Below are 27208 nucleotides of genomic sequence, written 5' to 3'. Positions count from 1 at the left end.
CGCTTTAGTGCATCCCCCGGGGCTTAACCCCCCCCCCAGCTCTGTGCCAGCACCACCCCACCGTCGCCACGCGCCCCTTCCACCTCGTGCCCGGCTCCCCAGGCTCGGGTCGCCCGTCTGCGCCCCCCCCCCCATTTCCCCGCGCTGGTGCTACTCCGGGGTTGGCGGGCAGACCGAAAAGCTGCCCCCAAGACGGCCGGCGGCCACCCCTTTCTGCCGCGCCACGTGGAGCGCCGCTGGCTCCAGGAGCCCCGAGAGAGGACTTTGCCTCCCGCCTTCCCAGCCGGGCAGCCGAAGCCCTCCCTACCCGTTGCACGCAGCGGCACTCACACGACGCGCTCCTGCCCTTTCCCCACGCCGCGTCTCTCTCTTTCGCGTCTCTCCTTCCAGACAGTCTCCCGAGCGCTACTCGCAGGCGCTCCCGCCCCCTCACGCACTATAACGGGCCGGGCGGGGAGCCTGCCTGCGGCGAGGAGGAGGAGCCGAGAGGCAAAGGGCGGGCTTTTGCGCGGCTTGGCCAGCTGGCCTCCCCCACCGACCGCAAAGAGCCAGCGGCTTCTCCTTATAGGAGAGAGAGAGAGAGAGAGAGGCGCCTTTGTGTGAGAGAGGTTGCCTGAGGGGGGAGCCTTTGTAGCGGGGGTGCCGCTCGCGAGGAGAGGCGGGGAAATATCCACCAGGGGCAAATGGAAAGTGGCGTTTCTGCACGTAGAAGCTGGCGGCGGCGTTGCCAGAAAGGAGCGGGGCTGCCTCGGGTCTCCCTGTGGCCGCCAGTGGGCTCCTCAGTCTCGCTCAGTAAGGGGTCGACACAAGGGCCCCTTATTAACTAGTATTTAAATATATATACAGACGTTACATTTAGGTGGGCTGCTGAAGCCCCAGAACCACACACATATGTGTGGTTCTGGGGCTTCAGCAGCCCACCTGAATGTAACGTCTGTCTCCCTCCCGGGGTACTTTTTATATGCTCAGAGGCAATTCCCACACGCACACGCCCTACCCACTTCATATTTTGCGGGGAGGGAGCAAAATTGGAAACGGTGCTTGTGATACGGTAAGCCGTGATTTCAATGACCGCCCCCCCCCCCCTTCTTGGCAACTGAAACTCAGCCAGGTTCGCCTCAGCAAATGTGCTCCTTAGAAGTTAGCACACTGTTCCGTTTGCTGCAGAGGGGCAGGTGGATCCCTGCCCGGAGGGTGTCTGAGCCTAGCACTCCGAATTGCACAGAAATTGTGACACCCTCCAGACCGGGGCCGGATTTACTCACAAGCTATAGCTCAGGGCCCCGCTCTCTTGGGGGCCCCCCAAAAGTATACTTCTTCTTAATTGAATTCCACTATTAATATACTTATTAATTGTATTTCAGTTCAACAATTACTTTGATAAAATCCATATTCTGTTATGTGCAAATGGCTTTAGATACCTATTAGGCCCATAAATTACCATGTAGCATATATTCAACACAAAAAACAGCAGCAATTTGTTGTTGACAAAGGGCCCCATTACCTTCAGTAGCTTAGGGCCTTGTCAGACCTAAATCCGGCCCTGCACACACCCTCCAGACACCTGTGTTCCCTGCAATCGATGAACCTGCAGTCCTGAACTAGAGTCCCATTCAGGGCAGTGGGAGTTGCTTCTTGAACAAGCATGCTTATGGTTGGTTTTAGTCACTTACATTAAGGAGGTAAAATCAGATCAAAGTCCACAGTGCCAAAGCTGGGGAAACCAGGTAAAGAATATCTATGAAAGGTGGCCTGAGAGCAGGAACAATCTCTCTGAGTGCTATTATTCCCTGTTTAGGGAAGCTTTTAATGTCTGGTGTTTTATCGCTTTATTATTATTATTATTATTATTATTATTATTATTATTATAATCATCATTAATTCTGTTGTGAGCCGGCCAGAGTGGCTGGGAAAACCCAGCCAGATGGGCAGGGTATAAATAATAAATTATTATTATCTCTGAGGGAATGAAATGTTTGGAAATGATCTGTACAAGAGCAACAGCGTCTTTATTTATTTACACATTCATACCCTGCTCTTTAGCTAAAAAGTCTGCCAGGTAAACTTACAAAAATCAGTAGTAAGAGAGCCCCTGGCCTCAGTCTCATAATCTAAAGGACATGATGTGAGGAAAGAGGGATGGGGAGGGTAGAAGAAGAAAGCAACCCCAGACATCAATTATTAGAGTTATTACAATGCAGTTATATAATTCTGTATTGGAGATTATCCCCTCTCCAAGAAAATTCTTCACCCACCCCAGGCAGATCTGGGAGCAAAGCAGGTCCAGGCAGAAAGAGCAGAACTGCTCCTGCCGCATAGGAGCGGACACTAGACTTGATGGCGGTTGGAATCCTTACAGGAAGGAAATCGATGGAGTTGTCCTCTTCCCTCACCAATGACAGTACTGGTTCTCTAAATGATACAGTACACAACACCATAGGGGAAAGGGTAGGAACTCATATAATACATTAACATTTCATATAACATAACATTTGTGAGAAATCAAAAACACTCCCTTTTTTCAAGCAGCCATGATGACTTAATTTGCATGCATTTTGCAGAACTGGCAAAGCCGACGGGGGAAATCCAAAACCAACGAGTAAATTTATACAATATTTGAAAGATCATTGTAAGCAATTAACAACACTAGTAGGGTTATCTGAAGATTTCTAATGAGATTTTTTTTACCTTTATTTATTTAAATTTTGAGGGATTTTGTGATAGTCTTATTAGAATTGGAAAATATATAAAATATTGTGATATAAAGGTTAACTTTGAAAGCCAAGAGGTGGGAGGGAAGGAAGTTGATAGGCTCTAAAGAGCCAAAGAGGTAAAGCGGACAATAATGATGTGATTATATATGTTTAAATGGGAAATTAATAAAAATTATTTAAAAAACAATTTACATGCATTTTTATAAAACATTTGCAAGGTCCATATGTCACTTAAGAGAAAACATCCAGTTAAATGAGCCATCATAGGCACTTCCCAGTACAGTGTATAAAGCCTGGAAAATCAGGTATTTGTAAACGTGACCTGCTATCAAAACTTAAGAGTAGCAAGATACTGTCACTATGTAAAGACCACTTGAAATACTAAACTTTTCCCGAGCACTGTAGTAAGCACACACACTGGCAATCAGGGTGGAATGTTGTTTGCCAGTACGTGATTTCCATGTGTGCACACACTGATCAAACAATTGTCCGTACAATTGCCATATAGTGATTGTGCTTTCTCCTAACCAAAAGAGTTTTCTGTCTATGAAACCTAGACAATTAAACAGCTAAAGTATTGTGTACCAAGAAACCAAGGGTAAAACTTATTTTTGAGATGCATTACAATTCTTGTCAAAGTGCTGTTTGCCATGAGCTCTCTTAATTTGTGATTCACCTGTCATTGTACCCTGAAATTGACTAAGGCAGACCAATTTTGCCTTTCCCAGAGGATAAATGTTTAATATCTTGTCATTTGCTCCATATTAGAAAGAAATGGGGAACAAATCCAGTGACACTAAACAGATGGGAAACGGTTCTTCTGCCACATCAAAGGGAAAAGTCATCCTTCTACCAGGCATGATCATTCAAGGTACGCTTCATAAATGTTAAGGCACTTAATGATGCTGAGAAATAGAAACAGAACCTTGTACATTGGACAATAACACAATTATTTTAATCCAGGGATTATAACCATTCCACTCATCCACTTTTAAAATCATATTACGTATAGACATAAAGACTGGTGGGTTGACCAAGGTTCTTTTAAACTTTTATTTGAATTTTAAGTGTTTTACTCCTCAGTATTGCATCTTGTGCAGAATTTTTAAAAGATATTAATCCCAAGGCTTTACTACACTTTCCCCCCAGACCTGAGAGACTGTACTGTACTTGAAAGAAACGTTAATTGCCATTAGGTGCTGGCACAACCATTAGACATCTTTGAAAACTGTTGAAGCTGCTGCATCTTTGAGGAGGAGCAAGTAACACTTATCCCCATTTCATCTCAACATTTTGCCCATACACTTTGGCCATTTTGCTAGCTCTAGAAGAGCTGTTTCAATTGCTTGGTAAGGGTGAACTTTGGACAGACCTAAAAATGCTGAGGACTGAAGCAGGGTGGTGCCTCCTGGCCTGTGGGAAAGTAAGCTTGAGATCACTCTCATAGTTTCTATGTGTCATCAGGTGGCCAAACTCACTGCCTCAGGGTTCTTTCATTCTAGAAGGCCAGCACATGTAGTCAAGTATGCTGATAGAGTCTCAGTGTGAGTTAGATACAGCTTGGCCAATTTTCGTCAAAAGGTTTCTTTACAAAGAAATACTCCATTTTTATTGTATTATTATTGGGTGACATTCAACTAGGTTTTACTCAAAATAAACCTAATGGGAGGAATTCAACACTGAGCTCCTCTGATTTTTGCATCAGCACAAGCATTTCTGCTTGCCAGACAGAATTATCCCCCTTCCCCTTCTAGGCATGTGAACTAAATGGTTAGGCACCTGCTGTTCACATTTTACTTGTATTAATATACTGGTGCAGCCATGATAAACACAATGTTAAACACAAGCACATGCATCTTCAGATGGAAAGGTGCATTGAAAAGCTTTGGATGGAAAAGTGTTGTATAATTTCGCTAAAGAAAATAACTATTTATATACCACTTAATCACCAAAGTTGCCAAACAAAGTTTCTCAGCTACTTCACACTTTTGGGAATAATATGGTGGTGTTGGGGGTTGGAGAACCATGAAAGCTGCTCTGAGTTTGTTAGAGGAAAGATGGGATTAAAATATTGTAATTAATAAAATATAAAGCATGTCTGAAGGAGACTAAAAACAGGGATCATGTTCCTCTGAAATTATCAGCTGTTTCCTCATGCCTAGAAAGTATTGAAGAAGTTCGTTAATAACAATTTCAAACTTTTAGTGTCCCACCCCCTCATGGAAATGCTGTATCTACTTTGTTTATAAGCGTTGACATTAAAAAGTTGTAGACTAATAATTCCTATGTCTGGAGACAGGACTTCCTTCTTGCTTTTCACTCAATGTCAGGTAGCCAAAGGAGACAGTGAAGACATGTAGGACTTCATTACATCTTTAATTTGGCAGCAGCATCTCTTCACTCCACTCCAAAAGTTTGCCCTCTTTCAAATTCAGTTCATTTTGTTTAGGGGGAAATTTGTTTATTTGTTTTTAAATTTATAAACTTACAAATTGCCCTACTAATGCTTTTGCATCAGGAGCTGAGAAATAAACTATACAATATTGCTCCAAACCCATCTCCATTGGAGATGGGGATTAGGGTGAGATTGAGATATTTTTTCATAGTGTGAGGGTTGGAGGGAAGTAGTTTGAAATTAAGAGATACTAGTTGTCAACAACCTTGTTGTACAGACTGGATTTATCTCCATACTGGCAATTGATGGGTGTAATGTAAACTCTGCATTCTAATCTTCATATTTTGTATGGGAACTGGTGCATAATGGCTTGCAATTACTAGAAAAAATTCTAGTAAAGACTTGAAGAACCACCTGCTTGATATTTTTTGGCAAGATGTGCTATAGTACATCCCAGTTTTCTAATGCACAATCATGTTATTAAGATACAATTATATCTGTATCGTATAAAACTTATGTAATTTCTCTTATCTGCAGCATGTGCCTAAATCCTCTGAAACCATCACAGTCATGTAGAGAACAAATAATGCATCCAAAGCTGGCCTATCACTCACATAAAAATACCTCAGCTTTCAATAGAGCTTAAACTAATTAAATTACCTTCCACAACCCTAGCAATAATTAAATGCAGGTGCCTTGTGTCCTATTTGCATGCAGAGACATTGTGCTTTTCTGCCCAATGTTATCAAATGCAGATCCTAAACAAAACAGGATCCCAGGAGCACTTGTTACTCCTGGCTTTCCATCTCCACATATGAAACTATATTACTATATGATTTAATTAGGCAGTTCTAATGATACTTTGAGCTGATGTGTTTGTTTAGTCACCAGATGATAAAGAGATGCTATTGTAAGATGCTAATTGCAGAGTAATAAACTTCCTTGATTGTTCAGAGAACTACCAACGGAAGAAAATCATCATTGCTGATTCAAAATATACAAACTTTTTGTTGGCCGTTTGTTTGATGTTTTTATACTCTGCCCTCGTAAAATCATTACGTGAAAATCATTCATTACCTAAAAGGACCAAACATCTAATGTTGCCTCTCCCGAGTATTTCCTTAATTAAGCCAGATTAAAGCAAAGGCTTCAGGTACTTTTTTCTATTGTGTTTTCTACCTACTATCAGCTTAACAAACATTTCCTCACTGAAGAGTAAGCCAATCCTTGCTGAGATCTTATCACAGAATTGCCCTTAAGTCTCTGTATTCACATACTGATGTCTCTGGTTTTTATTTATGCCACTGCCTGTCAGGTGGACGCAAAGCAGGCTTTCCCCCCATCCCTTCACGCTGATAAGATTTAATATCTGTTGAGCATTTACTTCATAATTCAGATTTTTTGCCACATAGGTGAGGCAACTAAAATATAGAATGGAAAAGAAAATATCTGTGTGAGAAACAGCAAGTTCATCCAGTTCTAAGAAAATCTTCTCTCAGGTGATCCTAATAGCTGTGTTCCTGAGTAAAGAAAATCAATCAATAAAAATATTGCAAGTATTGAGCTGAAACAAACATGTTTTGTGCATATTTTTTTACCCCTTTCAAAAGGATGCATGACTGGTGGAAAGGAAATGTATCCCTACTGCCAAGACAATTTGATCAGTGCATAAAGGTAGAACTCAGCTGAATGGTCCAGGTTTCAAGTCAAAAGCCAGACAAAAGCTACTTTCTGTTTTAAAAGGAACCTTCCACAGAGACAGATACAGATAGGTAGCCGTGTTGGTCTGCCATAGTCAAAACAAAACAAATTCCTTCCAGTAGCACCTTAAAGACCAACTAAGTCAGTTCTTGGTATGAGCTTTCGTGTGCATGCACACTTCTTCAGATACACTGAAACAGAAGTTTCCAGACCCTTCTATATAGTGAGAAGGTGGGGAGGGGTATTACTCAGAAGGGTGGTGGGAATGGGTGATTGGCAGATAGCTGTGATGAGCCTGTTGACGACTCTTAACGACTGCAATAGGTCTTACAGGAAAAAGCAAGGGGTGAAAAGGTGAAAAATGGCTTTGTCATGTATAATGAGATAAGAATCCAAGGTCTTTGTTCAGACCAGGTTTTTCCATGGTTTTGAGTTTGGTGATAAGTTGTAATTCAGCAGCTTCTCTTTCCAGTCTATTTCTGAAATTCCTTTGTAGTAAAACAGCTACTTTGAGATCTTGTATAGAATGTCCTGGGAGATTGAAATGTTCTCCTACTGGTTTCTCTGTCTTGTGATTCCTGATGTCCGATTTATGTCCGTTTATTCTTTGGCGTAAGGTCTGGCCTGTTTGTCCAATATAGAGAGCTGAAGGACACTGTTGGCATTTTATGGCATACACAATGTTAGACGATGAGCAATTAAATAGTCCCGAGATGGTATGTGTGATGTTGTTGGGGCCAGTAATGGTGTTGTCCGGGTGTATGTGGCAGCAAAGTTGGCATCTGGGTTTATTGCAGGCTCTGGTGCCAGTGTCCGTGTTAGGTCTGGTTGTAGTATTATTGTGGGTTAGGAGTTGTTTAAGACTGGGTGGCTGTCTGTAGGCAATGAAAGGTCTTCCTCCCAGAGCTTGAGAAAGAGAACTGTCATTGTCCAGGAGAGGTTGTAGATCTCTGATGATGCGTTGTACTGTTTTAACTTGGGAGCTCTCTTCCACAGAGAGTTAATCCTCACACAATCACCATCCATTCCTCACGTAATCACCACTCCTTATCTACTCCCCTGATAAGATTAAAAAATCTGGACTGATTGGTGGCAGTTTATAACTGGGTACCTCAGCCTGGAAGAAAGGACCACATTTTTAGGATGTATCTGTATAACAGTATTGTATTTAACTGACGGCAACACAGACAAGTGCACAGAACACAGGAAGTTTCCTTATCCCAAGCCTTATTCCAAGTCAAACTACAGGTCCAACTAGCTCAGTATACCCCACACTGACAGGCAGTGTCTCTCCAGGAGATTCAGGCAGGGGATTCAAGGACTGAACCTGAGACATTCTGAACATCAACTACCTATGTCATGGAATGCAATGCAGGCAAGTGTGTGGATTGGCAAAAGAGGGACGGATCATTCTGCAGGCCTGCTGTTTACTTGTTAGATGGGCCCGCTTTATGAGTAAATAGCAAAGTTAAAGAATAAAAATCTAGGTCAGTATCTTTAGGAGGCTTGCTGTATCATACATACTAAAAACAAAATGTGCAATGCTTACAAACACAAATTTAAAACAGCAGTTAACTCTCAACTTAGATACCTCATACAGGCACCCAAGCACATTTTTCTGCTGCCACCCTGCAACAGGCCAACAAAAAAATAAAATAAATGAGTACACATGGCAGTGGCTTGAAAAATCAGTCAATTCATTAGGATAAAGGCTGAGTGTCCTGTATGAGTGGGATACTGGTGACCACACCCACTTTTGATCACACCTTCTACTTGCATGTGGTCCTAGAGCCAAAAAAATCAAATCAAAGCTGACTCTTGAATTTCTATCTCTTGAACACAGCTTTTTCTGTTTCCCAGCTTTTAATATTCTGTATATAGGATGGGAAGTCATATTATTGCTGCATGTATACTGCTACTAAGAATGATTTCAAATACACTGGTGTTGTTTCTTGTGAAACTAAGCAAGTCTGGTCCTGGCCAGCAATACCAGGAGTCAACTCTTAGGAGCTGAGGTCCCTTCGCTCTCCCCAATAAAATATTTGAGTGGGCTGCCCCCCAAAAGTTGATGGGCATTGCCATTCAAATGGTGTATGTGTGCCTCATCTTGTGATCAATTATGTGGGGTGGGACTTATCTGCCTCCCAAAAAATTTATTCGAGATGACACCCCTGCCAGAATGGGAAAGTAGTTGGCAATTCTTTAACAGCACTTTCTCCATGGAAAGCTAGTTAATGGTAGTCATCACCATTGTAATAATGTATTTCTCTAAATATCGACAAAACACTAAATATCTGCAGATCTTCATCTATTGAACTCATGATTTTCAGTGATCCATGAGGGATCAGGCACTGTTTGGGCATCAAAGTATTATAAGCTGATCATTGTAAGCTGGCCGATATAAACAGCTTCTGTTGTTTCCAATGGGCAAATTTCCCTTAAAAATCAGAGTAAGTAAATGACAATTCACCCCATATGTGCCAATGGTGCAATTACTTTTTCCACCTCCTTTCTTGATGGCTTGCAATGGAACTGGCACCCAGACTAAGACACAGTGATCTTGCCAGCTCCATCTTTCCCCCCACAAAAATATATTGCTTGTATTCTTTTGCCTCATTTAAATGGTGGGCAGCACGTTTTGCTAGAATCTCTAATGCTGGCAGAGCTGGTGTGATAATTTCCTCCATAGGGATGCTACTGACAGTGTTCCCAAGAAGAAATACATGTGGAAAACATGTCAGAACTGAAAATCAGTGTGTCCATGTTACAGCTTAAAGATCCTCAGGCAGAAGCCAATTGCAGGTATATGGTACCCCACTCCTGGATCTTTCCTGGGAAGCCATGGATTTTTATTTCTGTCACAATAGTTTCCACAAGTATTCCTCCATGGGATTCATTCCAAGAGCACTCTTATAGGGCAGAACATTACACTGGAATTGGGTCTCAGTGTAAACTCTGGCACAGGAGTTTTGTGACTGGCTTATAGCACTGGCAGTTGGGCATTGTGCCACATATATAGCTATTCCAGCCAAGGGGCATTCCAACTTTGTGAGTAGCGGCCATGCATGAGAACAAGCAGAGGATTTTCAACTGGGAAAATCAGATCTAGCAGCTGGGAGCATGCATGATTGACAGCCAGTAACTAGCTAAGCAAATAACCAATTACTATGTGTGAGTAAGAATCATGGCTTCACTTTGGGACATTGTCAGTCAGGAGATGCATCACTGATGGGAATCACCAAGGCATAGATTTTAAGCAGGCTATTGGGGTGTTTTGTCAAAATGTAATTCTCTTTAGTGCTTCCGAGAAGAGAGCCAGATTACCTGTTTATTGGGCATTCACCCCGATTTACTTGCACAAAGTTTATGCTAACTAAGTTTGGTATTGGTATGAGCTTTCGTGTGCATGCACACTTCACAGATCTGAAGAAGTGTGCATGCACACAAAAGCTCATACCAATAACAAACTTAGTTGGTCTCTAAGGTGCTAATGGAAGGAATTTTTTTATTTTGTTTCGACTACGGCAGACCAACACGGCTACTTACCTGTAACTAGTTTATGCTGTGGTTGCACTGTACCACTGGCCATCAGGACTGGCCCACCCATGAGGCAAGCTGAGGCAACATCATCAGGTGGCAGAATTCATGGGGGCAGCAGAGTCTGATACCAATCCTTCTTTCCTTCTTGTTCCTGATGTAGATCTTCCCTCACCAGTTCTTTCCTGGTGGGGAGGGAAGTACCATTTTGCCAAATGTATAGGGCTGGCCCTACCCAGCCTTCTTTGAACATTTGCTCTGAAATATTTCCAAGGAGGTTATGTGACAAAGAGCATTAATTCTGCATTCATTATTGTGTGCTGTTTATACATATTTCCATACTTTTCAGTGCTTTCCCCTGTTCCTTTCCTAACCTCAAAGGTCCCTTAGAAATGGATTTCTTGCAACTAAAGCAATAGAGTGCTTTAATCCACTATAACTGTGCAAACTTGAATTCCCCAGTATGCGCTGGAACCTTTCCTGCAAAATGCTGACAGTCTGCAGACACTCTGAAAGTCTGGTTGGAGATGATAGATGTAAAATTGCATTATAACTTACCTGCCTGTAAGTTGGTATCAGGTGAGAGTGTTGCCTCTTGTGGAAAGTTAAGTGCTGTGCGGAAGAGTCCTCACACATCCTTACTTACTGTAGTTCACTTCTTCTCAGGGAGAAAAGAACTTAGCATCTCAGTTTCTGAGGGAACTATTTCAGGCAAAGGAAATCAAACAGTAGCTGTACAAGACAGTGTGTGGGTATTAATTGCACAGATCTCAAATTGCAGTTATCTAAGGTGGGGGCTCATCTTTCTTTGACTATGCTGCGTAAACCAACTCAGTCATATTTCAACTGGAATTTGAACAGTTCTTTAACAGAGCATGATAAGCCCATATAACGCAACAGTGTTAGTCTAGCACTGGGGAGACCTGGGTTCAAATCCCCAGGCAAACATTAACTTCACTGGGTACCTTGGAGCAATCACTTTCAGCCTAACCTACTTCACAGGTTGTTGTGAGGAGAAACTGTGTCAGAGGTGAGCCACATATGCTGCCTATACTATACAGCACTTCTACAGGAAAAGGGGAAATCAAAAGCCTGCTGCATGCTTTCCTTGATCCTCCTTCCACTGCAGTTAGGCTGCGGGGTGGGGGGCAGCCTTCTACTGTAGGCAGTAGAAAGCTTTTTTCAAGCCTAATTGTTGTACAGGGGTACTTTGTGGGGAGGATTTCCAGCTGGGGAGCAAATGGTTAATTCTTGAATCTAATTAAAATACAGTAGTGTGTCTCTGTTCTTTACTCTGTCCCTTCTGTTGCTGGCCTCTCTTGCCAGATATCAGTGTATTTCATATTCTTTATCAGCTACTCTTCCTAAACAGCAGTAATGCATATCCCAAACTGGCTGTTACAGGGGCAGGGTGTGTGTGTGTGTGTGTCCTGTCCCCAAAGTTGTTGCCACTGAGCAAAGATGGGAGACCTCAGTCTCAGGGGCCAGATGGGGCCCTCCAGTCCTCTTTATCTGTTAGGGACCAGGAGTGAGATTCCTCTTCATCAGCTAATAGAGGCAAGGACTCCAAACCAAAGGGTGTGTGGGGTCAGCCTCAGAGATGCAGCTACCAGAAGAAACAACAGCTACAGCTATGAGTATTTTTTGCTCTATAAGACTTTTTCCCTCCTAAAAAGTAAGGGGAAATGTGTGTGCGTCTTATGGAGCGAATGCAGGCTGCACAGCTATCACAGATGCCAGAACAGCAAGAGGGATTGCTGCTTTCACTGCGCAGCGATTCCTCTTGCTGTTCTGGCTTCTGAGATTCAGAATATTTTTTTTCTTGTTTTCCTCCTCCAAAAACTAAGTGCGTCTTGTGGTCTGGTGCATCTTATAGAGCAAAGTCTTATAGAGCGAAAAATATGGTAGTTAGTACATGCAACACTACATGTTTGGATTTACTTGCCCTTTACTATCAATTGTGAGTTTATATGCTTGGACGTGAAGATTTCAAGCAACCTTACTGGCCACAGGAGAGACATGGATTTTTGGTCAACAGACAAAAAGCCACCAAAGAGGCAGATGCACCAATCAGAATGATGTATTGATGACCAGAATTCCAGGTTCAATTTAGGTTCTGATGATCCACCTAAGAAGCAATAAGGTAGTTTAAGTAGAAGAAATTATGACAATGTTGTGGTAGCTAGGCGGGTGGCCTGAAGGTATTCTTATGCCAAAACAAAAGGTCCAGAACCCATTGCTTTAATCAAATAATCATAATCTGAGGATTATCACTTTTCTGATACCTCTAATACATCAGTCTTAAAGCACAGATACATCAACCAGATGGAAGGTAGATGGTGAAATGGAAAAAAAACCCAATGCTGTAGACTCTAAAGTAGGCAATATTTCACAAATCTCCCAGTCTCCTGGCTTTGAGCCTATTGCAATTATAAGCAATTATTTCTAACTGTTTTTGAAGCTCAGCATGAGATACATTGGGCCTGCTTTTCCACCAGTCACAATAGGGCATTCCATTGATTTCAGCAGTAGGTAGCGAGGTATGTGATTTTCCACCCAAATCCGTAGTTATATTCATTGGCCTAAGAGGACCGATTGTACTACTACAAGTAAACTGTAGATTGCAGAGGAATGCCACTGAGCTCAACACCTATCTTGTAAAGCAGAGGTTTTCAACCTTTTCTGGGTCCACAGCTTCCTTGACCAACTACATTCTTTCTGCGGCACCCCTGTGGGGCTCAGGAGCCCAGTTATATCACCCCTTGCCTGCAGAGCCAGCAGCCCCTCACCCCTTTTCGAACACCCTCCCTTGTGGAGTGTTCCCTTAGCCTCCTCTCTCCTCCCCTCTCCTTGGGAGTTCTCTGAGCAGCCACAGATGCTGCCCTTGGTCTCTGAGCTGCCCCTCCCCCCCCCACTCCAAAGAGAGGTGCCTCCTCACACTGCCCCACAGGAGGCAGAGAGGAGGGAGACAGAAAGCTGGAACCATTGGTGGGCTGGATGTGGGCCTGTTAACCGAAGCTGAATCCTGATAATGCAGAGGTGTTATGTGTTCCATGTTCTTGACTCAAAAGGTTGGGGAAACAGGCCTGTTCTGTGTAGGGTTGCAGTCCCCAAGAAGGAGCAGATCCATAGCATTGGCAACAGAGGAGGAGGGAGGATGCTTCTCCCTTAATTCCAACCACCAAGTTTACTGTCTCCAAACAGATTGAAACAAACCCAGTTGATATTTTGGTCTAAAATAGGCACATTTCTTTATTTGACTGGAGGGAGTAGGACAGCTTTTTCAAAACACAAATATAGCTGCTATCTTGTGCAAGAGGGACTTGGGATTTCCTGAAATGAGTTAAGTGGCCCGCAGAAGCCAGGAGAAAGCTGCACTTTCTTGCTCATTTTGGGAAATCCTGACTCCCAGAGCCACTGCATGAATAAAGATGACATGTGTGGTGGGAATAGAGCCATCAGCTCAGCATCCTGCTCCAGCAGTCCTTAGAGAGACCATGAACTTGGCAGGGCTGATGTTGCATAAAAACAGCAGAAAGAGACTTGTGAGGCTTTCTGCATCTCTGGGACACTTTCTACATGCAATATGAGAACCAATTAGCAATCCATCCAGGGCACCTTCCGGATGAATAGTGAACCAAATCAGTTAGCAACTGCAGAACAGCAGAAGGAATACAGTACATTTCCAATTTTCAGCAAGTTTGTAGAAGCCACTTCTTCCCTATAGCAATCTACACAATATACAAAAGTTCTCTTTTTACAAGACAGGCTAATTTTAAAAATACCCTTTCAAATCAGCAAGCATTAGTGGCAGGTCAAGCAACTTCTGTGCTGTCAAAATAAGGAAATATGAAATTCCTCAGTTGGCTATTTAGAAGGTAATTTTAGAATGTTTTGATGGATACTAATCCTGTGTGTCACTCTAGCATCACCCAGTGTCTCCTAACCTGATCACAAGACACTCAGAAGTGTAGCCTTTGTCCTCTTCATGCTGTCAGGAACTGACAATCCCAAACTTCTAGAGGCATGAGGTTGCCAGATACTGTTGGTTCTGTTTGTCAGCTCTCTGGGGCATAAGCACAGTCTTTGATCAATGCTCTTTGATCAGACATCTTAACATTGATAAATGATTTCTCTCCAGTTGCCCACTGCTTTAGCTTCTCATATGCTGTTTAGATATCCTTCAGGGAGAAAGCTGTGTAGAGAGCCCAAATGTGTCAGTATAATTCCTAAGGCAAGGGTCCAGAAGGGGTTTAACAGAACCAGATAGAGCTTCCAGGAAGCGGGTGTTAGCATGCCAGTGGCAAGTACCTTCCAAAGATATAACATCACAGAGATGGAAGACACTTCAAAGGCCATCTAGTCTGCTCCCCTATCAGGAAATCCACTGCCCAGTGACTCTTCTTTTTTTTATATAATAATATTTATTGAATTTTACAAAAAAGGTTTACAAAAACAGAAAAACACACAAACACAAAAAGCAAAAACCAAAATTTTAAAAAGAAAAATTAAAAATCATTGTTTCAAATATCATACCATTCATTAACTTACTTTCATGACTTCCTCACATCTCCCTATTTTGTATTCCATTTAGAAATTTAATCAGCAAATTCTTATCCTCTTATTTTGCATTTAATTAATTGTCCTCTCGAATTTTAACTTCTAAACATATTTGCTAGAACCACTTCATTTCATTTCAACATCATTCGCATTCAAAAATTTTGCAGTGTTTCTGTATATACATTTTAAATTTCTTCCAGTCTTCTTCCACCGACTCTTCTCCCTGGTCTCGGATTCTGCCAGTCATTTCCGCCATCTCCATGTACTCCATCAGTTGCATTTGCCAATCTTCCAGAGTGGGTAGATCTTGTGTCTTCCAATGCTTTGCGATGAGAATTCTTGCTGCTGCTGTTGCGTACATAAAGAAAGTTCTATCCTTCTTTGACACCAATTGGCCGACTATGCCCAGGAGAAAAGCCTCTGGTTTCTTAGGGAAAGTGTACTTAAGTACCCTTTTTAGTTCATTATATATCATCTCCCAGAAAGCCTTAATCCTTGGGCACGTCCACCAAAGGTGAAAGAATGTACCTTCAGTTTCTTTACATTTCCAGCATTTATTATCGGGCAAATGATAAATTTTTGCAAGCTTGACTGGGGTCATGTACCACCTATACATCATTTTCATAATATTCTCTCTTAAGGCATTACATGCCGTAAATTTAATCCCGGTGGTCCATAACTTCTCCCAGTCAGCAAACATAATATTGTATCCTATATCTTGTGCCCATTTTATCATAGCTGATTTTACCGTTTCTTCCTCTGTATTCCATTTCAACAGCAAGTTATACATTTTTGACAATACCTTAGCATTGGGTTCTAACAATTCTGTCTCTAACTTTGATTTTTCCACCTGGAAGCCCACTTTCTTATCCTGGTTATAGACTCTTCAGCCTCTACATGTGATACTGACATGCTACCACAGTACATGGTGGAGTGTAGTTCAAACATTAGGAACATAAGAAGCTGCATAACACCCAAGTCTCAACATTCTCCATCTTGCTGAGTACTGTCTCTGCACTGATGGGGAATGGGTTTCCTGGGTTTCAAACTGGGGCATCTCCCAGCCATATTTGAAGATGCAGGGGATCCAGCCTGGTACCTTCTGTATGGCAAGCATGTTTTCTACTTCTGAGCTGCAACCTTTCCCTATTACATAGCAAACTGCCTTATACCAAGTCAGACCATAAGTCCATGTAGCTCAATATTTTCTACACTTATTGTAAGTGGCTACCCAGGGATTTGGTCAGGCATTTTCCCCAGCCCTATCTGGAGAAATCAGGGATTCAGCCTAAGACCTTCTACATGCAAAGTGTGTGCTTGACCACTGAGCTATGGCCCTTGTCTATTATTCCTTGTGTTCTGTTCTGGTTTATTGATATACCATGTTTTGGCCAAAAGCCACCCCAAGCAGCAGATAGAGAGGGGTAATGGATACCTGGGTGCTAAAAAAGACACACACATGACCAAAGATGGACACAAGTGGTTCCTAAACCTGATATTTGGTAAAGGTGCAGAGGACATTAGCAATTTAGCATCCCAAAGGTGGCTTGTCATATAGTTCTTTTTTCTTTTAAAGAAATCTTTTTATTGAAAGATTTTCATGGATAACAACAGTACATACAATGTCTCTGTTTTCAATTCATAGAGTCCTTTCTACAGGTTGATTACATTCAATGTGAGACATTGCTGTCATAGACATTGTGAGGTTACGGGGGAGAGAATGGAGGAGTAGGGGGGAGAAAGAAGGGTGAGTAATGATCTTTCATACTTTTGCTTAGTGTATGTGTAGGGTCACGAGGATAGGTTCTTTATTTGTCTATTTGTTTGCTTTTGTTGGTGATGCAAGAGGTTGGAGAGCCCAGAGCATGGTTGGTTGCATTCAGTTGATTGCAATGAGTTTTCTTTGTGTGAGAGAGGGGGTGGGGGTTGTTGGGTCAAATTACGGTAGCTATATTGATTTGTATGCTGCTGGGGGTTTTATGTTGTTGCATTGTTGGGCTGTTGTGAGCCAGTGTGGTGTAGTGGTTAAGAGTGGTAGTCTCGTAATCTGGTGAACCAGGTTCGCGTCTCCGCTCCTCCACATGCAGCTGCTGGGTGACCTTGGGCTAGTCAAACTTCTCTGAAGTCTCTCAGCCCCACTCATCTCACAGAGTGTTTGTTGTGGGGGAGGAAGGGAAAGGAGAACGTTAGCCGCTTTGAGACTCCTTCGGATAGTGATAAAGCGGGATATCAAATCCAAACTCTTCTGTATACCTTGTCATATAGTTGTGAGCATGATCCTGAGAGAACAATCCTATGCACACTTAACTGTGGTCATGATCCATTAAACACAAAGGGGCTGGCATCTTCAAAGCTTTAATTATCTCTTACTACCACCTTTATAAGACACCCCACCCCTGCCATTTCCATTCTTGTGAAATAATTTATCCACACTGCTATTTCATTTAATAGGGCTAATTCATGGACGATTATGACTTTCTTGCAGCTCCAGGATTTAATCCAGTAACAAATTTATTAAATGTGTATCATCATAGCTAATCTATTACTCGTCTATCAAGGTCACAAGATGAGTTCACAGCAGAGATCAGACTAAAAAGAGAAGATTCATTATTGCACCACCCACCCAACCATTAGCGTTCCAACTTGTTACACAACATTTTAAATCCAGATAGGGAATCTAGATTAAACCTTCTAATCTCTGCAACATGCCAAAATTCTGTTTTTCTTCCAATATCCAGCAAATACAGATATCAAGCAAATTCCACTAACAAAAAAGTATGCCAGCATCTGTCATCAGTCAACCACATTATGAATACTATGTTTCAGAAGGAACACTGGCTTCTGCCTCAAAACTAGCCAAAGAGAGACATTCTTCTGGCAGCGCTCTGGATCTGCACTGGCAGGATTGTCACCAGGCAGTTGGCAACTTATTTTACAGGCCCTGCCTGATTCTAGTGCTCTCCCTCCTCCCCACTACCCATGCGAAAACAAGCAGCCAGCCCAAGGCATTTTGCTGCCTGAGACAAAGAACAAGATGGTGACACACACAAACTAAATTCCAGGTACAGAAACTGGCAGCTGAATTTTCTTTCCATCCCAGGAACACCTATGAGTAACAGGTTAGTTTCTGCCACTTGAGCCTACTGCCTCACTTTGCCTAATGGTTGGGCTGGTCTCTGTAAGATGACAGTAAAGTGAGAGGAGTCTGCTGGAATGTACTTTTCTTCCAGCAGGAGGCACAGTACTATATAAATTATACTACTCTGTAGAGCCAGCCCTATCAGTGTCTCACTGATATTCCACTTTAATTTGTTGTTCTGGACATCAAGCTAAGTATTAAACTTAAATTAATCCATTGCAACATAATAACCTGCATACAAACAGTGCAAACACATCTTAATCCACATAATACTTCGATGCTTCTTGCAAACAATTCCTAAAGCGGCTTACTGTTGCCCACACCCTGAGCACCTTTCTATTTAACAGGCTCCACACACCAAGCAGCTTTCTATTACACCATATGGTGCTAAATGGCTGATGACCTTCAGCAGCTGTCGAGAGGAAGCCACCTCTAGTTTCAACCTTAGTTTTACTATCTGCTGTAAAGAAGAAGGAAACAAACAAAACAGGAATTCAGTTCATCAGACTCTTGCAATCTGCCTGCCTTTACTTTCAACCTTGGTTTTCTAGAATCTTACAAAGTTCCATCTTTCTCCCTTCAGGTGAAGAATGCAAGTAAATTAGGTACTCCATCTACAGCTTTCTTGCAATTGCATCAGTGGGAAATCTGAGCCTGATCCAGTGGCCACCAGGACACTATGAGGATGTTTCTTTGCCTCAAAGGAGAAAGAGAAGGTACACTGGAAAGACCCCCACCAAGCGTGTCACCATTTCCCTCTTTATATCCCTCCATGAATTGAAGGATGATTGTTTGCAGCATGGAGCTTCCTCTACTTGTGAAAGCTCCCTGCATTGGTTCTTGATCATATACAGAGGCTCCCTGCAGAAGGCAGCCCTGTAACACCCGGAGGAGTTCAAACAAGAGGTGAGTGGCACATGGAGGCAGGCAGGGTTTGGCAATGCACTCTTGGTCTCACTAACAATTGCCTGAGAAGCAAAAGCATCCACATAGTGTTTAAATCTAATAGGATTCTTGCTTTTGGGACTGAAATCAACTTCTCAGGCTGTGTGCCACGCTGAATGGTAGAGATGAGGTGAGGAGCCCAGCCAGAATTTCAAGACATATAATATATTATAGAATCTTAGAGTTGGAAGGGACCCCAAGGGTCATCTAGTCCAAGCCCCTGCAACGCAGGAATCTCAGCTAAAGCATCCATGACAGATGGCCATCCAGCCTCTGTTTAAAAGCCTCCAAGGAAGGAGACTCCACCACCTCTCATGGGAGTCTGTTCCACTGCTGAACAGCTCTTACAGTCAGAAAGTTTTTCCAAATGTTTAGTTGGAATCTCCCTTCTTGCAACTTGAAGCCATTGGTTTGAGTCCTACCCTCCAGAGCAGGAGAAAACAAGCATGCTTCCTAGTCCATGTGACACCCCTTAAGATATTTGAAGATGGATATCATATCTCCTCTTAGTCTCTTCTTTTCTGGGCTAAACATACCCAGCTCCTTCAAGTGATCTTCATAAGGCTTAGTTTCCAGATCCTTGATCATCTTGTTTGCCTCCTCTGCACAAGTTCCAGCTTGTCAACATCCTTTTTAAATTGTGGTGCCCAGAATTGGGCCAAGTGTGGTCTGATTAAGGCAGAATAGAGTGATACTATTACTTCCCTTTATTTGGACACTAGACTTCTGTTGATGCAGCCTAGAATAGCATTAGCTTTTTCTTCTTTTCTTATTTTTTTGCTGCTGCATCATACTGTTGACTCATGTTCCGCTTGTGGTCCACCAAGACCCCTAGGTCCTTTTCACATGTACTGCTAGTAAGCCAGGTGTTGTGTCCCTCATCCTATATTTCTGCATTTGGTTCTTCCTGCCTAAGTGCAGAACCTTACATTTGTTCCTACTGAAATTCAGTTCTCCATCTGTTAAGGTCATTTTGAATTCTGATTCTGTCTTCTGTGCCATTAGCTACCCCTCCTAGTTTGGTGTCATCTGCAAATTTGATGAGCATCCTTCAATTCCTTCATCCAAGTCATTAAAAAACACTGGGCTCAGGACAGAACCCTGCGGCACCCCACTTGTCACTTTTCCCCCAGCAAAATGAGGAACCATTAATGAGTACTCTTTGGATTCAGTCAATCAACCAACTACAAATCCACCTAACAGTTACCTTGTTCAATCCACATTTTACCAGCTTCCTCATGACAATTTCATGGGGGACTTTGTCAAAAGCCTCACTGAAATCAAGATACACTATGTCCACAGCATTTCCCTGATCCACCAAGTTTGTAATTTCATTTTTTAAAAAAATCAGATTGGTCTGGCATGTCTTATTTTTGAGAAACCCATGCTGGGTCTTAGTAATCACAGCATTCTTTTCTAAATGCTCAAAGACCGACTGTTGAATTATCTGTTCTAGGACCTTCCCTGGTATCGATGTCAAGCTCACCAGCTGGTAGTCACCTGGGTCTTCCTTTCCCCCTTTTTAAAGATGGGGACAACATTTGCCCGCCTCCAGTCTGTAGGGACCTCAGGTGTTCACCAAGAATTTTCAAAGGTCAGAGACAAAGGCTCTAAAATTACATCTGCAAGCTCCTTTAGTACCCTTGGATGCAGCTCATCAGGCCCTGAAGATATGAATTCATTTAAAGTAGCTAGGTGTTCCCTTACTATATATTTTCCTATCTTGGACTGTAGCTCCCTCCTTACATCATTTTGAGTAATCTGCCTTTTCTCTGTCACCCAATAGCATTTCTCTGTGTTCCCCACGCAAAGGACTTACCACTTGCTTGTTCTTCCTCTTACTTCGAGCATAGCCAAACAAACTATTTTAATTATTTTTAACCTCTCTTGCAAGCCTGAGCTCATTCTGAGCTTTAGCCAGCCTGACTCCCCCCCTGCAACTGTTGGCTACTAGTGTATACTCCTCCTTTGTTATTTCCCTTTCTTCCATTTCTTATACATGCCCTTCTTGACTCTCAGCTCATCTGTAAGCTTCTTATGCAGCCACACCAGTTTTCCTTAGATGCCTCCCACTTTTCTTTCTTGTTGGTATTGCCTGCATATGGGCCTTTGGTATTTCTCCTTTTAGAAACTCCCATCCTTCTTGAACTCCCTTCTCATTGAATATTTCTGACCATGGGATCACACCCAGTAGCTCCTTCACCTTTTCAAAATATGTGATTGTTTCTTTAAGACACGATTGGTTAACCTCCTCTATCCATGACATAGGTTTGGAGGGTTTGCCAAATTTTGTGGTTTGTAGTTAATTATCATCTGATTGATCAATTGATTGATCAGTTGATGAATGTTGGGGGCTGATTGCAAGCCCATCAGGGTGCTGGGCTGATTTATTTATTTGTGTTCTTTTTGCCACCAAACTCAATGGGGTCTTGCTGAGAGGCTAGAAAAATTTGCTTGGTGGTCTGATCAGGTCCCCCAGGACAAACTTTAGCCATCCCTGTTTTAAATTCTCACTAATCACCATGAGAAAGCGGAAAAGTCAATTGTAAGCCACATTATCTGCCATAAACAGCATGGTGTTTTATAGCACCACAACAATAAGAGAAACACTAAAGAATCTTGAAGCAACCATAAAACATGAATAAGTAGCCAGAAAGTAAATACAAGTTACTTGCCAAAGGAAGGTTAAAATCATCCAGTCAGCTTTCCAAAAAAGCTTTTTAAAAATGCCACATTTTGCCCTGATTTTGAGCATTCATTAGACTATGGACAACAAAGAAAAAAGTCAGATCATGTCTGGGCTTCAAAAAGGATAGATTGCACAACAGTTTAACTGCAATGACAGCAGAGAAGCCCAATTTCATCTTTGCAAACTTTAATCAAGAAAGGTCCATGCTCTGGCCTTGTTCCCAACAGACTTTGCTCAGGCCAGAGCATATATAAGGTGTGCCCATGCTCCTTGCAGTTTTTCCTGTGAAATGGAAACATCACACATTTTTTTTTATCTCAGCCTTTGTTTTCCTTTGAGTTAAGTGTTCTCAAAATTCCCTTAATAGCTGGGCAACTTTGCCTATTTCCTCCTGATAGCCCAACCCTCAAAGCAGACATCCTGTATCCCAGAGGTGTGATGGAAACTCTTTAAACCCAGATAATCCAAATTACCTCACCCCTCCCCCACAACAAATGGAAGGTAGAGTTGCATAGTTATCAGAGTTCTGAAGAGGAAATTCACCTTTCATAGAATTCACTTTGTTCCTTGGCGGGGGGGGGGGGGGGGGGGAGAGGTGGCAGGAGACAAAGGACTCTGGGGACAACAAAGACCCCTTTGTTTGCTAAAGAAAAAAGACGTGACCAGCATGCAGTTTAAAATGGCTTAAGAATTTGGAACCTTTGAAAGAATTTGAAACACCCAAAAGTCATAGTAGGCAGCAATACCTAGTGTTTTTCTGTCTTCCCCATCTTTCATGCCTGCAAAATTACTTATTTCCTTAATAAATACACAGATACAGAGTTTTAAAGGGCTTAAGTCTACTCTCCAACCTACCTAGCCTCACAGAACCAGAGAATTTGGACTTTTCCCTAGAAACAGGATGGGTGGGTTCTGTGGATGCCCACGTGTTTTGGGATCCACTCTTGATCCTTTTTGTAGCTGTTGCTGTCTTTTTGTGATGGTTACCATTCAGTGGTGACAGCTGGTCAATTAGTCTTTGGATTTAATGACCAATACACCCAGCATGTCTCCTTGATGAGTTCTTCAGCGACTGTGAACTGTAGTTTAGTGAAGGAGCTGAAAATTCTGTTAGACAGCTTCTCTCTCTCTCTGTCACACACACACACATGGATTCAAACTACAATTATCATCACAAAGGGAATATCTATTAACCACCCACTGTAACTATGTCTCATAGCTATGCTCAGATTTCACTAAGGAGTAGTTAGGCTTGCTAGAGTTCCTAAGGAAAGTCATCAAAACTCAGCTACTTCCCCAGATTTCAAAGAGGTTGTCATGCAGCCAGGGAACTCCAGAGAACAAACAGCTAAGACACAATCAAACCAGCTGGCATCACACTCACCAATAAATATTTATTTGGAAGATACTTTCTTTTTATTTTATTCCAAGGCTGTGGCCTACAATTTGGACCCTCTTCCTAAACTATTCTAAAGTAAAGCAAAACATTTGCTGCTGAGTTTAAAGACACCCTGGTTATAGATACTTACAGATAGTTCAGTGGGACTGTCTGTATGAGTACGAAATACTGTAGGAGAGCATTATTACCCTTTCCCCATCCCCTGTCAAGGCTGCAACATTATACCCCAAGTTCAAAAGCGCAAGGTCTTGGATCTGGAACTTTTCCTGCTATTGAGGACAAAAGCTGATCCAGCACTTCTTTAGAGAGCTCTTATGCTAGTACCTCAATGAAGTCTTTTGTAAGTCGCTCTTTGATCGCAGCAAAGAATTTTGAAAAGTTGCAAGTTTTGTTGAGATCTGTTTTCCGCAAAGGTACTCTGTTTTTCTAGCAGAATGTAGGCGAGCAAAAGAAGGGATGTTACGCGAGTGGCTAAGAATGTGTGCTGTGAATGACAACAGTCCCAGTTCTAAACCTAATCTCAGTCAGGAATTGACTTAGATGATCTGAGTTGCCTACCTTAAAGGGATTTTGTGCGGATTACACCTGAAATGAGTTAGATTAGAGCCGAATGTGATCATTGTGTGTGAACTAGAATGCAGGGCACTCTGTCAAAAGACACACACGCAAAAGGATACCCAAATTCTACAGGTTCTTATCCATGCATTAAAAGTACTGAAGTTGCCCATTGCACACAGATAGCAAACCTGGCTGGGATGCTGAGAAATCAAACAAAGCTTGGTTTAAGCTAACTGTAGCCTTAAGATGGATCATGTGCAGGATTTCACAATTAATACATTTACCTGAGAATGTCCAGTTTAGGATGTATCTGCTCTGCAAAATAAATTCAAAACGTGTCGTGGATGCACCACTCATAAGTGGCTGGGACAGACTAATTCCAGTCCAGTGATGTCTAAGCACCAGTTTCCCACCAATTTAAGCTGAGGAAAAGAGTAAGAACTAAATTAGCATATGCACATTTTATGCACCCCGATATAGAATCACTAAGATCTGATTAGAATTAAGAATTAATATAAGCATTGTTCCAGACTTTGTTTCTTTGTTTGAGCAACTGTTTCCTAGGAAAGGTTCCTGAACCGATCCTCCTTGCCTCATCTGCTCCGGAACCAAGATTCCCAGCTACCCCAGGCCTCAGCAGTCTGTTGGTGAGCTTGGCTAAGACATGACAAGACTAAGGCAAAGCAGAAAACATGACAGACTTAGTCAAGCACGGCTGAGCAGAGAATAAGCAGCACTCATACTGGAACAAGGCAAGAACATGTCAGGAGGGCAACTGGTTTTTATTTTGCTGTTTTGGGATTTCCGTCTCATGCCAGCTACTCCACAGGAGAGTCTCAATATGTTAATACCACTGAGATTGTTGATATTGCAGGAGGCAATCTTTCAGTACTTGGGCGCCAGGCCATTTAGGAATTTGGGCCCAGTAACTCACTGGCAGCTAGTGTAGTGTTTTCAAGACTACTGTTCCCATAAAGCTGTTCCACTCACCAAGCTGGTAGCTGTGTTCTACACTAGCTGCAATTTCCAGACCGTGGGGGGACTGCCCCACGTACAGCACACTGCAGGTGTCTAGATGGGAGATCACTAGAGCAATGGCTAATGAGACCAGCTGCCCCAGTGCAGGAATGGTTGTAGATGGTGAACTAGCCTAAGCTTGGACATAAACAGAATCGACTTGGCATGCCAGTGACATAATGGAATCAAGGGTCTCTGCCAGACTACGAACCTGTTTCTCAACAGGGAGTGCAATGCCTTACAGAGGTCATCCACCTAATGAGAACCACTTGGGGAGAAGCACCTCTGCCTTATCAGGATTCAGCCTCTGTTTATTGGCTCCCATCTCATGTATGTTCAGAAACCCAAACCTTTGTCAGCTAATATCCAGCTTAAATTCCCCTTCTATCTATCAGAACATTCCTTTACTATTTGGTCAGCCAAATAGCAGAAAAGCAATAAGATAAATATGGTTAAGAAGCCAAAGAGGCTTGAGGCTAGTCTGATGCTCTTTGAATCTAACTTCTCATCCACCATGTGTTCCAAGGATATACTATCTTAAGAATTTTGTGCTGTACAGTGTTAGAGAATTAGAGCTGTTCTCAAACTTTCCATAAGAACAGACACTGCAACTTACTCATAGACCACAGTGGTTTATTTTACTATAAAACACCACTTATCACTAATGCAAAGAATTACAGGGGTCCTTCTCAGGCTGCCTCTGGAAGGCGGATGGCTCTGCCCATAATTATTAATTCTTCACTCTCCCCAGTACTCCTTTTACCGTATTTTGGACAATCAGATTTATGGTTGTTTTTAAGACAAGGATTTATTCTTGCTCAGAACAATAGTCCCAGAGAATCATTTCCCAATTTGTCAAAACTGACAAAGAAACATTTTATCAGGTTTTTTTCTCTGGTTTCAAAAAATAATCTTTGTATATATCACACCAGTCATGTTTCATTAATGATTATCTACTATGAGTCAATATGATTAAGAAATTTCCTCTCCATGTACGTGCCAAATGCTGGTGGCAAGTCTGAAAAAACAAGACCCTCTTTTCCCGTGGCTCTGGCTAGGTGCAAGCAATTTAGCTGCAGCTCCTGATCCAACAGACCAAAGACCAGGACACAATAAAATCCAAATACTCTCCAAACAAAATTATAGGCATGTGAGGTCATATATTTTACTAAGACGCTTTGTTAAAATGAAGAGGATTTTCTGAGGTGTTGCCACAGCATGCTGCTGCTGACACAGGAAACTTATTTAAAAGCAGGCATGTCCAACAGGTAGATGGTGATCTACCAGTAGATCACTGGATGTCTATGGTAGATCACCAGTAGATCAGTGGCTTCCCGCAAAGAAGCTAAAAAACTTTGGCTCCCCTAAAAAAAAGCTCAGCATCTTTGCCCTGCACCCCTAAAAAGAGAGTAGATCACTACCAGTTTTTAACTCTGCGAGTAGATAGTAGTCTATTGGAAGTTGGCCACCTCTGTTTAAAAGCAGAGTAAAGTCTTTACAAAATTTCCATGTTGAGTTTGTAATGCTGTTACTCTCTGGCACTGTCTCTTTGAGGTACAGATCTTCTTGCAGACTCTCTATCTGCAGTTGCAACCCTGATTTCTTTCATGCAGGCTCCCAGCACAGGTCCAGATCGCCCAGCTTAATTCTCACCCTTCTTGCATTCCACTTCCCCATGCTTACTCTTTCACACAAACCTGGCTTGATGGTGTTCAGCATCTCATGCCCCCTCCTTTTCCATTGCCCTTTGTCTCCCACCATCCTCCCAAAATGATTTTTGCAGGAGCGGTCCATATAGTACTCTTCTGCTGCCATGGCAAGTCCTCTTAGGAAACTCTAGATAGCACCTCGAGCTCCAATCTGAAAAGGGGATTGTTCATCTGACCAGAACACAGATAATATATTTTCAGGGTGGCTCGAATACTCATTCTTAATATTTTATTTATTGGATACCATGCGCTTCCTCTGCAAGTAGACGAGGGCAGCATACAGATATAAAATTTAAAGACCAAAAACATTCTAAAACAGATTAAAATGTTATAAAAACAATTATAAATAAAAACATCTAAACACAGTTACAGTAGAATACAATCTAAAAGCAATTACAAGTAAACATACTTTCATCCACTGATCCGTATTCTTCAGCCACCAAGTACATGAGTAAGCAGGAATGTTTTTAAGTTCCTGCTGATGGAGACAGGCAAGCCACACTAGGGAGGGCATTCCACAATCAGCAAACCACCACTGAAAAGATCCTGTCATCGGAAAGCAACATGGGAATTTGTATCTCTCCTTCTTCTAGACAGGCTTCAGGCTTTAAGGAAGGGACTAGCATGATAAGGAAGTGTAATCATTTTCAATGTTTTCTTTAATAACATATTTTGGGGTCCAGTTCCAATTTACACACATCCCAATTTACACAAACCCAGCAATTTCCTACACCAAGGCCAGAGATGGAAGGCTTCAACATCATTCCAACCTGCTATAACGTACATCTACTTTAAGAAAATAAAACATCACTTGTCCTGTTAAGAATGCAACTTCTCTGGGGAAG

At 42.2% G+C, this 27208-nt stretch overlaps 1 protein-coding gene and 1 long non-coding RNA gene across 4 annotated transcripts in view; one reads left to right on the top strand and one right to left on the bottom strand.

Moving 5' to 3' along the window:
- Positions 1-495, bottom strand: part of SLC16A1 (solute carrier family 16 member 1) — a 49265-nt gene extending 48770 nt beyond the window's left edge. The window contains exon 1 of one of the 2 annotated variants that reach the window (XM_081864995.1): positions 308-495. The gene's annotated coding sequence lies outside the window, so the exon portion shown is untranslated. The remainder of the gene's footprint in view (positions 1-307) is intronic. The other variant, XM_081864994.1, reaches the window with a different exon arrangement.
- Positions 496-514: 19 nt separating this feature from the next.
- Positions 515-27208, top strand: part of LOC309343473 — a 47701-nt gene continuing 21007 nt past the window's right edge. The window contains exons 1-3 of one of the 2 annotated variants that reach the window (XR_014157283.1): positions 515-792; positions 3483-3585; positions 6522-6683. This is a non-coding gene — a long non-coding RNA (uncharacterized lncRNA). Of the gene's footprint in view, positions 793-3482; positions 3586-6521; positions 6684-27208 lie in introns of those variants that run through there. The other variant, XR_014157282.1, reaches the window with a different exon arrangement.

The sequence above is a fragment of the Podarcis erhardii genome (assembly GCF_964252035.2).
Source record: "Podarcis erhardii genome assembly, chromosome: 6".
NCBI classification, from domain to species: Eukaryota; Metazoa; Chordata; class Lepidosauria; order Squamata; family Lacertidae; genus Podarcis; species Podarcis erhardii.
This window is presented reverse-complemented; position numbering and strand designations above follow the sequence as displayed.